The following is a 17,442-nucleotide window of genomic DNA, read 5'->3' on the forward strand; positions in this document are numbered from 1 at the left end:
AGAGAGTGCTGATCTACAGGATGCAGGGTCAGTGCTCCACAAGGACAGGGCTAGAGTGGCAAAGGGGTGGCCTTTTGAGGGTCAAGTCTAGTCCCCACGATATTGGCAGGGATCCGGCATGGACATCTGTCAGCCTCTTCTCTACTATCTTTCCCACCCCCACAACCAGGAGTAGCCAGCCTCTCTGTGTAAATGCTCTTTCCATATGACCGGGGTGGCCCAAACCCATCCCTAGCTCTAAGGTAGGATAAGTCACCCAGCACAGCCCATCTTCCTGACTAGTGTGATTGTGAATGAATCCTATCATAATAAACACATCAGATCCAAAGTGGACCAATAAGATTAAAACAGATCATGCTAAGATAATAGGAAAAGACATTTCTTGTCTTTTCTACAGAGGCCACAGATACAGATTCTCTCCTATAGGTTCTGCATATGGATATAATATCAGAAAGCGTTATCATATTTTACCACCAAGGTGAGAAGGGATGAGAGGAGGACAGAGTGCTCAGTCTAAGATAAAGGCAGAACCAAGAGAACTCAGAGAGAAAAAGCCCATGCCCTGACAGTCCCACAAACCTCCAGATCATACCATACCTGAAGCCAACTAGAGCTAGTGGGTCTTCTTAATCATTTAAGCCTGACTGGCTCAATTTATTACTTGCATCTGATAGTGAACTGGCCCTACTTTCTATGCATAGCAGCGACAGTGCCACATGGCACGTGTGATTTACTTTCTCTACTTTCCTATTGAAGTCCTTCAGGTTATTATACTTTCCCTTACTTTAAAAGTAAATCCAAGCATTGTGATTCAGGCATGTAATCCTAGCTACGGAGGAGGTAAAGAGTGAAGGATCAGAGTCAGCCTTAGTCAAAAAACCAAAACAAGAAGTTTGAGAGACTTCATATCAACCAATAACTTGAAGCAGTGGGGCATGCTTGATATCTCAGCTATGGGAGAAGCACAATCGCATATGTTTATCTTTCCCAGTGACAAAAGGAAGCAACAAAATCACATTGCAGGCATAAAATGAGATCCTACCTTGAGAATAACCAATCCAAAATAAGGCTAGAGGCATGGAGTAAGTGCTAAGCTCCTACTTAGCAAGGGCAAAGCCCCAAGTTTAATCCTCAATATAACCAAATTAAAAAAAAATTATAAGCCAAGTGCATATAATTCTAGCAACTCAGGTGACTGAGAGCAGGAGGACACAGTTTAAGGCTAGCAAGGAAGCTGGGCGCCAGTGGCTCACGTTTGTAATCCTAGCTACTCAGGAGGCTGAGATCTGAGGATCACAGTTCAAAACCAGCCCAGGCAGGAAAGTCCGTGAAACTTATTTCCAATAACCACCAGAAAAACGGAAGTGGCACTGTAGCTCAAGTGGTAGAGTGTTAGCCTTGACCTGAAGAGCTGAGGGACAGCACTCAGGCCCAGAGTTCAAGCCCCACGACCGACAAAAAAAAAAAAAAAAAAAGAAAAGAAAAGAAAAGAAAAGAAAAGAAAAGAAAAAAGGCTAGCAAGGGCAGAAACATTCACGAACCCTCATCTTAAAAATTAACCAGCAAACCAGCACAAGTATATTTATTGCAGCATTATTTACAAAGCTAAAATATGAAACCAACCCAGATGCCCCTCAGTAGATGAATGGATCAACAAAATATGATATATAGAGAGGGGGGCAGAGAGAGAGAGAGAGAGAGAGAGAATGGAATTCTATGCCTCCATCAGAAAGAATGACATCACCCCATTTGTTAGGAAATGGAAAGACTTGGAAAATATTTTTTAAGTGAAGTAAGCCAGGCCCCAAGACACATAGGTCCTATGGTTTCCCTTATTTTAAATAACTAGTATATGTCTAGGACAAGCAAGAAAGGTGAAAAGCTATGTACATACGACCATATAAGATGATGTTAAGCAAAAGGACCACCAAGATAGGGACACAGTGATTTTTCCTTTCTTGCTATTGTTTTTAACGTATTTATAATGTACTATGTTTTTTTTGTTCTCCTCCCTGTTTTCACTGTATTTGATTCCAGTGCCCTGCATCTCATAAATACATTTTTGTAATTTGATGAGGGAAAGGAAATAATAAAATGCTTAAATAAGGATACAGGTTGACCCATTGTAACAATGAGATGTAGAAGACACAACTTCGCTGGGAGGGGGAGTTGAGGGAGGTGGAGGGGGAGCTGAGGGAGGTGGGGAGGGAAGGGAAGGTAGGGGATAAACAAAGGAGGAGGTAACAATAATGTTCAATAGGAAATGTACTCATTACCTTACTCATGTACCTGTAATCCCTCTATACAATATTTGTACAATAAAATACATATAAAAATTACCAGAGGGGCTGGGAAGGTGGCTCAGTGGTAGAGCACTTGCCTTGTATGCCTGAGGTCCTGGGTTAGATTCCTGAGCACAACATAAGCAAAAATAAAAAAGCCAGAAGTGGAGCTGTGGCTCAAGTGGTAGAGCACTAGCCTTGAGCTGAAGAACTGAGGGGCAGCACCCAAGCTCAGAGTTCTGGCCTCACCACCGGATCCCCCCCCCCAAAAGAATAACCAGAATCCAGGAGCCAGTGGCTCACACCTGTAATTCTAGTACTCAGGAAGCTGCTATATGAGAATCGCCATTCAAAGCCAGCCTGGGCAGTAAAGTCCATGAAACTCTTATTTCCTATAAACCACCAGAAAACCACAAGTGGCTCTGTGACTCAAGTGGTAGAGCACTCGCCTTAAGTTAAAGAGCTGAGGGACAGCGCCCAAGCCCAGAGTTCAAGCCCCACGACCGACCAAAAAATAAAAAATAAAAAAACAGAGAGAAAGAGGGGGGGGGAGAGACTCTGCAAGCTGGACGTGTGGATGAAGTGGTAGAGCCTGGCCAAGCAAGCAAATGAGCAAATGCATGGCACTGAATTCAAACCTCAGTACCACCAAAAATAATATAAAGTAAAGAGGCTGGAAAGAAAATTTACAAAAATGGATCTGCAAAAAAGTCAGGTATCACTAGCTACTCAGGAGGCTAAGATCTATTGATCATGCATGGTTCAAAGGCAGCCCATGTAACAAGACCATGAAACTCTGGTGTCCAATTAAGTACTAAAATTGGGAGGGAACCTACTGGGAACCAGAGATGTGGCTCATATGGTACAGCACTGGCGTTGAGCAAAATCAGCTCAGGGACAGCACCCAAGCCCTGAGTACAAGCTCCAGGACTGACATATGTGTGGGCACATACCCACACAGACACACTCACACACACACACACACAAACACACAAAAGGTAGGGTTGTGTGTGTGTGTGTTTGTGTGTGTGTTTGTGTGTGTGTGTTGGGTGGGGAGGTTCCAGCAACACATGGTGTAATTAAGTACTGGCTACCAAAACTGCAGCATGAAAATTTGACTCACGAGGGAAAGTCTTTGCAGCAGAACACAGATGACTTGAAGAGCATTGCGTTCATGTCTGCATTCCTCCTGTGAGAACTCGAGTAAGTGATGTCCCTTTTTCTGCCTGTTTCCATAATGGACTAGTGACTTCTCAAGCACCTCCCTCCCACTTTAACACTCACTCAGCAAAAATCCATTTTTCCAAGTGCTACAACATGTGCTGTGTACTTAAAAAACACACTATGTCAAGATATCTTCACCTACTGAGGCCACGATGCATTTCTTGGCCACAGGAACTACAAGAGACTACATCCTTTCCCCATTGAATTGTACATGCTACAAAGGTTACAAAAGCTACCTCCATTCCCCATGCCATTGTGGTTGTTGGAGAAGCAAAAGTCTCATTCAAGTCTTTCTCTTTCTGACTATGATCCAAGTACAAGATGCAGAAGGTCAGGTATACGCAAAATACAAAAGACATGCACACAACTGGGTCATACAGCTCAAACGTCATTAGAAGCAATTAACTGGTATAGGACATATTTCCAGTTAACCAAGTTCACTTCGAGGTATTTCTTTACATGGCTGGCTTTCCTACTTGGTTTGCAGCTTTCTAAGAAGCCAGCTGTCTGACCACTTGAATTCAGAAACCCTAGAAGCATTATGTGTCCTTTATAAATCAGATGTCTTGCCCAGTTCCAGAGATACACTGAGGATGAACTGGGTGGCAGTTCTGTGACTTACATTCTAACAGATGACAGCTAAATGCTCTTTTAATCTTCAGTGGAGGAATCAAAGAGTTGAGGACTATTCAAATAGTGGGCATGTTGCCCTCAGATAAACTTCTCTCAAATCCACAAGGAACCTAATTTTCTTTAGGACAAAAGTCCTGTCAAGACTTCCTTCCAGAGCCTCTGTGGTTAATTCTGCCAGGAAGATCAATGAGGAGGTACTGTTGGAAAGTTCTCAACAATTACCAGAGTGACAGACTGATCTTAGAACCAACTGTCAATGCTTCTTAATGGTGCAGAGTGCTCCAGATAGCAGATTTCCCAGACAGCAGCATGATGTGTTACATGCATGCTCAGGGATAGTGTGGAATGAGGACTGGAAGAAAGTCAGCCTCTTCCTTCGAGGCCAGCTGCCATTCAAACAAGGATCTAACTGGGAAGGCCAAGCCCAGGGCTCTGCCTCTACAAAGAGAATAGAACACGAAAGGGCTGTGTGGAAATTTGGCAGGATCTTCCTGAAAGGCAGCAGCTGAATGCTGCATCCTATAGCACCTAGAAAAGCCTATCATTGCAAAAGAGCTGTTTGCTGCACCCAGGAAGGAGAAATTTTCTGTAAAGGAAGAACAACCAGTTGACAAGACTTGAAACACCCATCCCATTCACCACTTCGTCCTCCTCCTCTTTATGCTATTCCAGAGAAAAAGAAATTAAACAAGAATTAAAACTGCCCCATGAGCTATCCACACACTGCAGGTCAGAGTTCCAAGGAACATCCATCCAGCTGTTGCTCTCCACTCTTTCTGCTCCAAAGTCTGCTTTATTCAATCAAGACCTTCTTGTACATGTGAGTAATTTTCTTTGAAAGCTCAGGCCAAACTGGCAGTTAACCTTGGCCTCCTCTCTACACATCTAGGTCTATAGGAAATGAAAATCAGAACTTCTTTGGCACCTGCCTTAACTGAAATATGACAACTTTCTTTAGGCAAAGGCAGCCTGTCAAGAGCTCTTTTAGACCTGGTCACAGCTATTCCACAGGAGACGTGCACTTGGGCAGGACACACCCCCTTTGCCTGGGGCTTTGCCACTATAGAACCCCTGAACCTAGGGAGGCTGTCAAAGACAAAAGCCCAGGAAAAAGCAGTAGCTCTGTGTACACTTACTAATCACATCACAGAATGCTGGCAACCGAACCAAAAGATGGAGTTGGTGGATGATAAGCACATACAGAAAGTTAATGACAAAGCCTAACACAGCTCTGGCCTCTTCACCCTGATACTGGTACAGGATAGGAATTGAAGGAGATTTCAAGAAAGAAAAACATACAAGACACAGAATTTAACGGGGAAAAGGCTAGGCTGGCTATCAGGGTTTGAACTCAGGGTTTAGGAAAGGCCATTGCTAACTTTCCTCAGTTTCTGAACAGTTAAGATGTACCGTAAAGATCAAGCCAACTCCTCTTGGATGGTTTGCAACAATTAACTAGAGCAATTGTTAAGCTCCAATTGATCCACCTTGTGGCAAAGAACTGTCTGTGCTCAAGATACCAGAATGGCCAGGCAGCAGCCTGACACTGAGGAGAAAGGAAAACCCATCAACCTCAAAAAGTCAGCCTCTTCCCTTGAGGGCAGCCAACAGTCAATTCTGACCCTGATATGAACATTACCCACTTCCCATGGACCACAAAAATCCCCTAAGCATATCTGAAATGTCCCAATATACAAAGCAATTCAAGCATGCATAGATTTGCCAGGAGATGAGAGAGGTAGAGTGATGTGATTGAGCAGGAAAATGTTAATCCAAGCCAGGAGCTGGAAACTCACACCTGTAATCCTAGCTACTCAGGAGGCTGAGATCTAAGAATCCTGGTTTTAAGCCAGCCCACCCAGGAAAGTCTGTAAGACTTTTATCTCTAATGAACCACCAACAAGGCAGAAGTCGAGCTGTGGATTAGGTGGTAGAGTACCAGCCATGAGTGAAAAACAAGTAAAGGACAGCACCCAGGGCCTGAATTCAAGAGCCATGATCTGAGCATGCACACACATGCACATGAAGAAAAATGCCAATTTAGTCCATATGCATGTACACACACGTGAGACATGAGTGAGTTTCAAAGAGGCAAAAACAATTATTATCACAGTTTGGGCTACAAGATATATCTCATCTTATCAGAAAGAAGTAGAGAAGGAAGGTATGTGGGATTCTGCCCTCAGGGGACAGCACTCTGGGACATTTTGGGGGATCCTTCCACCAGGACACCTCTATACTCCGGGAGGGTCAAAGGTGGCATGTTCCTCAAGAACCAGAAATTGACTTTTCACCCCATCCAAGGGACCGGAAGCTCCAAGAGGATCTTTGCACTCACTCCCCAAGGAATTCACAGGACCTGACACAAAAATAGGACAGCGAAAGAATAGGGAAAAGGGGCAGGGTGTTCCACAGGTCCCTGTGCAAATGGCAAAACGTGAAAGGGACTGACCTGAGTAAAAACAGCAGGATCACCAGGTGGGGGTGAGGGAGGGGAGCAGAAGTGATGGGGGAACCGGTCCTACAGAAAGCCTCACACCCTGGGGATACCGGCATGTGCAAAGAGGGTACTACTCAGAAAGAGAACGCTGGACCAGGTGTGACCACAGGAGAGGGCAATGGAAAGGCGGACAGACTGTAAAGTATGGAAAATAGAAATAAGACTACATAATTGGCACTAAGAGCCCTGGGTTCTAATTCTGACTCTGCAGAGTGGACAAATCCCTGTCCTCAGAGCCTCAATTTGCCACATCTGGGGGGGGTGGGAATGGAAAGAAGGGCAGACTCTTCAGGGGCTGCCTCTGAGGACACTGACAGGAGGTTGAGGAGAGAGAAGGAGCTGAATGTCTGAAGTAAAACCAGAGAAGGGGGGAGGGGGGCGGGAGCATCCCTAGCCCCACCACACCCAAGGCACTCATCTGTCCAACCACGGGGACCGCTGCTGCTCCCGACCTCCCTGGGATGCTGTCAAGCTGCCGCTTGGTACAGAGCCCACATAGCCCCATGTTGGGCAGGAAGATCAGGGCCGCCAGTACCAGAGCCACTGCTTGCAGAAGCCACTTCTCCTTGCCTCACAGGGGACAGTCAGCCCCACCCCTCCTGCTGGCCCCTTTGCGCAGCCCGCTCCAGGCTCTGTGCCCATGCCCATGCATGCGGCAGCAGCTCCAAGAGCAGGAGTGGCCGAAGGCGCTGGCCCAGCTCCAACTGAGCTGCACTACCTCTAAGTCACCACCGTGGGGGGTTATCTCCGCCTCCAACACCAATGTCGGGCACAGTGGAGCCACCAGGCCTGCAACACCCTCTTACAGACTTCCTAGCACACACCTGTAGATGTTGACCTCCACCTTTCATGAAGGGTTTCAGTCTACCCGGGGGCAACCCTGACATCCAACGTTAGGTCTCCCCCCTCCTGAGCGGGATATCCCGCTCTGCCCCTGCTCCCCTACTGGGAGGAGCTGTGAAAAAGTGTAGGAGTTGGGTTGTTGGGCGCTGACTGGTGCATGCTGAACCAACTGGGTGCCTTTCATCATGGGACCTCAAGCTAATGAGGCCAAAGCCTTGAGCCAAGGGGTTGTGAAAGAAGAGTGGATCCCCCAGGCTAGAGGCACTTGTATATGGGTCAACATGTTTTTAACGTATTTTATTAATTAATGATTGATTAATTGATTGTGTGTCTATGTGTGTGCTGGTACTAGGGCTTGCTGTCTTGCTTAGTTTTCCACTCAACCACTTTAGCCACACCTCCATGTCTGGCTTTTCATTGCTGTTGTTATTTAACTGGTTAAAGGAAGATAAGGTTTTTTGCCCAGACTGACTTTGAACCACAATCCTCAGATCTCAGCCTCCTGAGTCGCTTTGATGACAGGCATGAGTCACAGTGTGTGGCTTGTTTTTAATATTGTTTAACAAACTGCTTATTCACAGACTGTGTCTCCAGTTTCCCACCTAATCATCAGAAATCTTTAGCCCCCATTTCCTTATCTACTAAGTAAGGAGGAGTGTAATGGTGTGATTTCCAGGCTGGAACAGAGATCTGCTTAGCCAAAAGCAAGCCTGAAAAAACATGTGTCTTCTGGATCTCCAGTGAGTCCTCCTCCTCTCTTTGGGCTCACCAAGCTCTACTGACACATTCCTGGAGAAACCTGATCTCCTTGCACAAAAGAAAATCTCCCCTACCCCACTTCTTACATTTTATGTGTGTGTGTCTGTGTGTGTGTTCATGTGCATGCACGCACTTACAGCTAGCACTCTATTACTTGAGCCACAGCTCCATTGCTGGCATGCTTGCACGTGTGTGTGTGTGTATGTGTGTGTGTGTGTGTGTGTGAGTGTGAGTGTGTTTATGTATGCTTATTTGGAGATAAGAGTCACTTGGACTTTCTTGTCTAGACCAGGTTCAAACCAAGATCCTTCAACCAGAGGTTCCTGAGTAGTTAGGATTACAGGCATGAGCCAGCACATCCTGCTATGTGTACTTTTAACATTGGCTTGCTTATTCAAGGGCACACCATTAATGGCTGCTGTGTAACACTTGACATTGGGCTTTCCGATTGGGCTGTAAGCCTCATGAGGAGGACCATGTGTACATTTTGCTATTTCTTGTTTGGTTTTAGTAGCCTTTATTTTTTAGAGCAATTTTAAGTTCCCAACCAAATGGAGAAGGTACTTAAATGTTTTGTATTCCTCTACCCCTCCTCCCACACACACTCATGAAAGCATGCATGCTAACATTGATGAAAGCCACTTTTGGCCTTTTCTGTGATCAACTGAAGAGACTCACTGACTTTCCTGCTCTGGCAGGCTTTGAACCCTGATCCTCAGATCTCAGCCTCCTGAGTAGCTAAGATTACAGGCTTCAGCCACTAACACTGGGTGTCTGTGAGATTCTTATCTCACTACATTATTAACTACAGTAATTAACATGTTATTATCCAGAGCTTTATAGTGAACATTTGGGTTCACACTTAGTGTTGTACATTCATTGGCTTTGGACAATTGTGTAATGATATGTTCACCATTGCAGAATTGTATGGAGTTTCACTGGCCTAAAAGAAAAATTCTTTGCAGCCAGGTGGTTTTGGCTCTCACATATAATTCGCAGTGGGACTGGTTTACACCTGTAATCCCAGCTACTAGTCCAAAGACAGCCCAGTCAGGAAAGTTTGTAAGACAGATATCTCCAATTAAACACCAAAAAACCAGACAGGGCTCTGAGTTCAAGCCCCATGATCATCAACAACAACAACAAAAAAAATCCTTTCTATTCTTCCCTCTTTATTCCTCTTCCTCCTTCCCCAACCCTACCTGTGGCAACCACTGATCTTTTTATGCGGTACATAACTTTTTTTGCTGGCTATATAATTTTCCTTTTATAGCATGTCATACAATTGGTAGCCTTTTAAGAATTAGAATCATTTATTTACAAATTGCATTTAGGGTTCTGCGTGTGTGTGTGTGTGTGTGTGTGTGTGTGTGTGTGTGTGTGTGTGTAGGCAAGCACGTGCACTGCGTTTGTGTGTGTGTGTGTGTGTGTGTGTGTGTGTGTGTGTGTGTGTGTGTGTGTGTGTGTGTGTGTAGGCATGCACGTGCATGTCCACCAGTCCTGGAGCTTGAACTCAGGTTCAAGCTCAGGTCTTTGAGCTTTTTTTGTTCAAGGCTATCACTCTATTCTACACTTGAGCCACAGCTCCATTTCTGGTGTTTTAGCGGTTACTTGGTTATAAGCATCTCCCATACTTCCTGTTTCAGCTGGCCTCAAGCCATGGTCCTCAGATCTCAGGCTTTTGAGTAGCTAGTTACAGGCATAAGCTGCCAGGTCCCAGCTCTTTCAAGTCTTTTTTTTTCTTTTTTGGCCAGCCCTGGGACTTAAAATTGGGGCCTGGCCACTGTCCCTGAGCCTCTCTGTGCTCAAGGCTAGTGCTCTACCACTTGAGCTATGTAGCACCACTTCTGGCCTTTTCTATATGTATGGTACTGAGGAATTGAACCCAGGGCTTCATGCATGCTAGGCAGGCACTCTACCATTAGCCACATTCACAGACCTCTTTCAAGTCTTTTATTTAAACTTCTGGGGCACAGTCTTGCAAAGCAGGATGGGAATTAAAGGGTCAGACAGAGACCAAGACTCTAGAGTCTGTATTTAGTGGCATTTTAGCTCCTACTTTGAATAAAAATAATAGACTTTCAGGGTATGCATTTGAAATGACCTTCAGGGAATTGCCTCTCTGTCTCCTGGAGTCTACTTTGTTATTTCCACAATACAATGCCAATTAAATCAACCAAACCTGCCAACTGTAAAGGGAAATTATTCAATCAAAACACTGCAAGAGGGGCTGGGAAGGTGGCTCATAGTGGAGTGCTTGCTTTACATGTATGAGGCCCTGGGTTCTATTCCTCAATAGCAAATAAGCAGAAAAAGCTGGAAGTGGCACTGCTGAAATGGTAGCGCGCTAGCCTTGAGCTGAAGAACTGAGGGACAGTGCCCAGGCCCAGAGTTCAGGCCCCATGACCGACCAAGAAAAAAGATACTGTAAGATGCCTCAAGGAGACTAGTCCCTGAAAAACCAAACAGAGAAGGGTACAAATCTCAAATAAATAGTCTGTGTCTTTGGGTAGGTACATCAACCAGTAGAGTCAGCTGCAGACATTAGGTATATAAAGAGAACCAGCCTCTTGGCCTTATCACAGAATTGTCAGAACTTAGAAAAGAGAGTGTTGCCTGTTAAATTACTTTTCATTTCAGTATGAGGAAGAACAAAGTACAAATTAAAGATAGATGTGGAGTGCCAGTCAAAAGAATCTTCCTAGCAATCTGAATTTCTTTAAGAGTATCTCCCTTCCATGGGCACCCCTATAAATGAGGGAGTTGGATATTATGCAGGACCCAGTCCTGCATGTTAGAATCTCATAAGGACTTAAAAACCTTGGATATAGTACTGGGAAGGTTGAACCACCTTAGAGTGCTTGCCTAGCATGAATTAAGTCTTGGGTTTGATTCCTTAGTATTATGTAAATATAAAGCCAAAAGTGGCACTGTGGTTCAAGTGGTAGAGCATAGCCTTAAGCAAAAAGAAGCTTGACAGTGCCCAGTCCCTGAGTTCAAGCCCCAGGACTGGCAAAAAAAAAAGCCAAAAACCCTGGGTGTTAAGCCGGGCACTGGTGGCTTAACTCATACCTGTAATCCTAGCACTCAGGGGACAGGGAACTGAGGATGGTGTATCAAAGCTAGCCAGGACAGGGAAATCTCTGAGACTCTTACCTTCATTTAACCAGCTGATAACCAGAAGTGGAAGTGTGGCTCAAATGGGAGAGTGCTAGCCTTGAGCACAAAAGATAAGGGACAGTGCCTAAGCCCTGAGGTCAAGCCCTAGTACCAACACACACAAAACAAAACAAATCCTAGTTGTTCACCCTCTATCCCAGGCCAACAAATCAATAAGGCTGGAACTTGACCCAGCTATCGCCTAGTGATTTCTCTCGATAGTCATTTTTAGAGGTCACTGCCCCACCAATGGTTTTCTGAGCTTTAAAACACCACTAGGCCTTCTCATTTAAGCAGTAGGTCAGCTGACATTCCACTAGGTCGCACCTTCCAGCAAACTTCTATGGGACCAGAGAGATCGTGCTCTGGCTCTAATGTCAAAGGATATACAGAAAGCCGTGCATGGTGGTCTCTGCTGGTAATAAGGGGTCTGCCGTGGATGAAAAGATTGAATTTGTTGGATAGCAACTGGCTGGTGAGTGTAGGAGCCACAGAAAGATAAGACTGGTCCTTGTTAGGAAACTGTGGCCAGGAAAGTAGACAGCTCCAATCTAATCAGAACTGACTCCACTCTCACCTGGCTTAGCCAATCAGAACACTATTCTCTGGCTACAGGGATCAGTCCAGAGGGGAGAATCTGGACTCCAGAAGGCAAATATGAAACAAGAGGTGCAATTCTGCAGGTGTTATGTAGACTAACTCAAGGAAATAGTGGCCTCTCCAGTCAGATGAGACAGCATTGGATGCAAGTCCCCTTGTGAGGCTTATCCAGGACATCTTGCTTAGGCTCAGACAGACCATACAGAATTCCTCCATGAGCTTCTTTGTTTTGTTTTCCTGTTGGGTTCAGCCTTTGAGGCAGGGGGAAGGAGTGGGGGGGGGCGGCTGTCAGGGCCAGGATTTCCTGTGGTGGCCAGGAGCCCCTTGGGAACTAAGACTGTTGCAGAAAGCATGATGGAATGGTATGTTCAGGGAAAACCTGATGCCAGCAGAAACCTGCTGATTTGTGTGTTTGCCCTGTTGTGTTTACACAGAATTGTGATAGATAACAGGACATAAGGAAGTTCATGACATTACCCCAGTGATCAGTGTGAAGACCTATTCTTTTTTTTTGTCATGGGGCTTGAACTCAGTACCTGGGTGCTGTTCCTGAGCCCCTTTGTGCTCAAGGCTAGTGCTTACCACTTGAGCCACAGCACTACTTCTGGTTTTTGAGTGGTTAATTGGAGAGAAGTGTCTCATTGGGACTTTTTCCTGGGCTGGCTTTGAACCATGATCCTCAGATCTCAGCCTCCTGAGTAGCTAGGATTACAGGCATGAGCCACTGATGCCTGGCTAAAGACCTGTCTCTGAGTATCCCTTTACCATACTGCTTCCTGATATCCTGTTATTTAGCTCTTGAATCTGCCCTTTGATCATAAACTGAGACTACTTCAAGCTAACACATCCTCTCTGACTCATTAAAATCATAGGACAGAAGTTCAAGTGTTCTATCCCAGATTCCCCTCATCTCTCGCTTGACAAATGCATGCACAGAAGTCTTTTCTACTGTCATTGGACACAATGGGCTCAGAGCCACAGTAAAGTGATGTTCTGTTGGTGGCGGTTTGTTTTTTCTCCAGATCTCTATCTAGAATTATGCCACAGGTTGGCTTTGTCCACAAGCAATGCCTCAGATCCTCTCACACAACCTTCTTGAAACTACCTTGTCTCTGGGTTTCCATCACTGCCCTTCCCAGCACCTGACAGTTCTAGGGCTGAGCAGCCCATACTGTTTCTAGTCTAATGTGACTACATTATCCCTTGTAATCACCCCTACCTTATCCTGTTGTTCTACTCAGTTTTCCTCAGTTTCCAGAGTGAGAATGCCAAGCCCCTAATTTTTTCTGAGAAAAAGTCAGAAGAAAGTGGAGCTGAGAGGTGACCCAGGTCAACCCCTGACATTATCTGTGTCTTTACTCCAACTGAGCTCCCACACAAAAATTACCTAATAATGCTGATTTTTATTGCCTAATAAATGGAAATTTATAATTCCCCTTTAGCAGACATATTTCAGATGTCTGCAGAAAGAATTCCTGGTTGGCACCCTGTTCTAAAATGTCTATTTAGCTTTGTGGCTAGTATGCTTTTTGGACTGGCCTCCACCTCCTCTATGGGCTAGACGTTGACCTAGGATCTGCCTGGCTGGGATCAGAAGGTGGAGGATGAGCTGAGCCATTAAGACTTTTTCAGACTCTGAGATCAAGGAACACACAGGAAAGACGGAAGCACTTACAGATATAACCTCACTAATTCCCACCAAATCCTAGGTAGGTTCTATTCTTATTTCCATTTTCCAGATGAGAAAACTTAATAAGCCATCCCATTTCACACTTATTTACTCATCTATTCAACACATATTTAATAACTTACCATGCCTGGCATTGGTGACCAAGCCTGTAATCCTAAACTACTTGGGAGGCTGAGATCTGAGGATTGAGGTTCAAAGCCAGCCTGGGCAGAATAGTCCATTGAAGTCATCTCCAATCACTGCCAAAATATCAGAAATGGAACTGTGGCTCAAGTGGTAGAGAGCCAGTCTTGAGCAGAAAAAGTGAAGTGAAAGTAGCAAGGCCCTAGCACAAAAACAAAGAAGGTTCTTTTTCCATAAACCAACCTATCACACACCAGGTTCCTTAGCAGGTGCTAGGATTCAATGATAGGCAGGCAAATGGATCCCAGTCTCACATAAATCAATCCATGTATAACAATTGTGTTAGGTAGCAGCAAGGGAAAAAGTCATTATGGCTGTTAGGAGTAGAATTAGTATTAGAACTCAGTACTGCTGGAATTTAAGTTCAATATTCAGGAAAAGTTCCATTATGCTAACTCATTTGGGCTTTTCACCAAGGGAAACACTGGTTTAGCCAATGACCCTCTTGTCCCTTGTTACTGAATATATTTCTCTCTCTCTCTCTCTCTCTCTCTCTCTCTCTCTCTCTCTCTCTCTCTCTCTCTCTCTCTCTCTCTCTCTCTCTCTCTCTCTCTCTCTCTCTCTCTCTCTCTCTCTCTCTTCTACCCCTAAGCAAAAGGCAGACAATGCAGTATGCTTCGAACATGCATTCTGGCTTCAGCTTCAAGTTTGAATAGCAATTTTCAGTGCATTGGGCTACACCTTGCTTTTCTTATATAAACCATCCTGGAGATCACACCATATACATACAGATTTTCCTATTCTTTTCTTCCAACTGTGAAATTTTCCATGATGAGCTTGAATTTCAGATAATGGATAGATAATTTGGAATCGTTTTCACCCAGGCTAATTAAAATTATGCCAGAATCAGTAGCTTTGTTTTCATCCTATTCTGTAACATGGAAGTAAATCTTTTCCATCTTTTTGATTGTGCTGGTCTTGAGGCTTGAACTGAGGGCCATGAGCTTTTATGTTCATGGTTAACAATCTACTACTTGAAAGGTCAATATTTTCAATAATCAATCATGATTATTACTACACTATTATAAATGTGGGTGAATTAATGAAATTATATTTGACACAGGAGGCAATTATGGGGAGGTAGGTCTTTGACCTTCAGATAAAGTAACTAGAGGAAGGAAGCACCATGACCATGTGCAAAATTTGTCTTCCTTCTTTGAGCCTGGTCATGCTCTTTGTGTTCTAGGGAGAAACACAGTAATGTGAAGAGAAGCAATAGATCTCTCTAAGGGATGAAGTGATCATGTGCCTTGTGCCTAGGACAAAGGTAAAATTTTTCACTTTCCAAAAAAGCAAATGGTGTCTTATGATAGCAGAAAATACATAAGGTCACTATACCTATACCTACCACTTAAAATAGTTGTCATTACTTGGGTAGGTCTATGCATCAATGGATATCATGGTAGCTCAGTTCCATCAAGATAAACAAACATAATATGAAGTGATGACCTTAGTAACTTATCCAATCAGATATTTGTGTAAAGAGACTATTATTTTCTGAAATTCTATTTTGTTGTAGCTATGATCAATTTTACTACAAAACATGAGAAAGAGCTAGAGTTAAATGCCAGTTATTTCATAGATGCTACACTCGAAGCATCAGTATCCTAGACATGTTGCATATGTAGGTTATAGTTTCCCAGTAGTTCTGATGGAGACATGCTATGATAGCCAACCCTATCTTCTAGGAAGACAGCAGGAAAGAATCTTGAGTTCACAAAGAGGGACAGTATTTCTATTGGTAGTAGAAAACATAAATCTCACCTATGCCATGGCAGGTCATAGTGGAATCATGGTTGTGGTCAGGAGAATCAGCTTCCCCACTTCACCTGAGTGACCCAATCTCATGTAGCACCTACTCACTAGAAATGAGTAGGATACGGGGTCCTTATTGCTGCCAGAACTGCTGTCTGGGTCTCTTTCTAAAATCTTAAAGAGAACAGTACCTTTCATTTTATGATTTCATTTTCCTGTGTGATGACAACTGAAGTTGTTGACAGAAAGCAGGAGTCTGCTACCAAGCTCCTGGTAGAATGGCAGGACATATATTTGTAGAGACAGAAGGTACATTATCTCCATTATAGTGGATATACAGGCCTGGAAAAGTAACCATTTTCTGCTTTTCATCTGCTTCTGGAAAATTCTGATAGCCAGTGATAGGGATGGATATGGATGCTCTTTGATGGCCCTTTGAATGACCCAGATGCCATCAGTTTCAGTGAGTGTCTCCTATATCTCACAAAGGCCAGTCCTAAACATGACATCATTCCAGTGACACAGGGTTGGATCCTGGCCCTGGCTGGGCACTGCAGTGGCAAGCCTGTGTTATCCTCATTGCTTGTCATCCATGCTAGAGCTCAAACCTATGTTACTTGAGATTACCAACTGATGCCTAAGCATTAGGCAAGAATCTCTCTCAGCTGTCAAGCTTTCTGTACTCAATTTATTCGCCCTGTTGTGCCCAACATTTGTTAGGTCCTGATCTTGTCTTGGAGAATAGTGTTTTTCATGCCTTTTGATTCTACTGTTATTGTTAATTCTGCATAGAGGGAGATGGACCAGGCAGGTATCCATCTGGGCCTGACTAGACTGCCTTGTATTGATTTCTTGATGGCATCACAGATCACCTAGTCCCTGTGCATGAATTTCAGAACTGTTTCAATATGAATGATCAGAGCACTGTAATAAACCCTCTGCCAGGAACACCCACACAAAACAAGGTAAGTCTCTCATTTTAAGACTGTAGGACTTTGCCTTCCAAAATGCAAGTCACTACAAGGAAGTACTGTTTTTCTTTTAATGCTTACCTTTAAAGATTCAGAACTTTATCTCAACAGCCACATTCCTTTTTGCCAGCATATGTGTTTATAGCACATACAGAACATCCCCATCTTCTTATGGGCAATAGCTCTAAGCCTACCCTGGTGTCTAACATTGGTTTCAGATTGGTCTCCCTGGGTTCACATCAAAGTTTCAAACTCATATTAACAGTTGGAGATTGGAGCCATGATTCAGTAGTGGAAATGATGTGTTGAGAGATAATTCCTTCCTCAACTCTTTTTCATTTAAGGGTTTCAAGTGACTACAATATTTTTACTGAAAGCCTTGGATTACTCTGAGCTTACAGAGAGGATGTGGAGAGTGAGTAAAGAACAGGAAAAAGTGTGAGCCAGCTTGATCTCAACTGCCATAGTAAGGGAGTGCCACTTTGTGATATTTCATTATTCATGGTTTTTAAGCCAATTTAATGAAGAAATTTAAATTCTCATGTTCAGAGGACAACTTTTCAGGGGGAAGCAACACATCACGGTTATCCAAGTGAAGGCATTTGGGGAACTTTTGGATTATATGTGCTGCATTGGAATCATTGGTTAAACAACAGGCATGAGTAAGTACTGGAAAGGGGAAAAGGAAAAGAAAGGGAAAGAGTGTGAATGGAGCAGAAGAAAGGGAAGCAGAAGAAAAGACAACAAAAGAAAAAGGGAAGTCAAAAGAAAGGTAGAGAATAAAACACTGACTTCTTCCTCTGACTTAATGACAGTAGAAAGAGGCTTTGTATTTTTGAACTT

Source organism: Dipodomys merriami, unplaced genomic scaffold (assembly GCF_024711535.1).
Source record: "Dipodomys merriami isolate MVZ:Mamm:240054 unplaced genomic scaffold, mDipMer1.0.p SCAF_126, whole genome shotgun sequence".
Taxonomy (NCBI): domain Eukaryota; kingdom Metazoa; phylum Chordata; class Mammalia; order Rodentia; family Heteromyidae; genus Dipodomys; species Dipodomys merriami.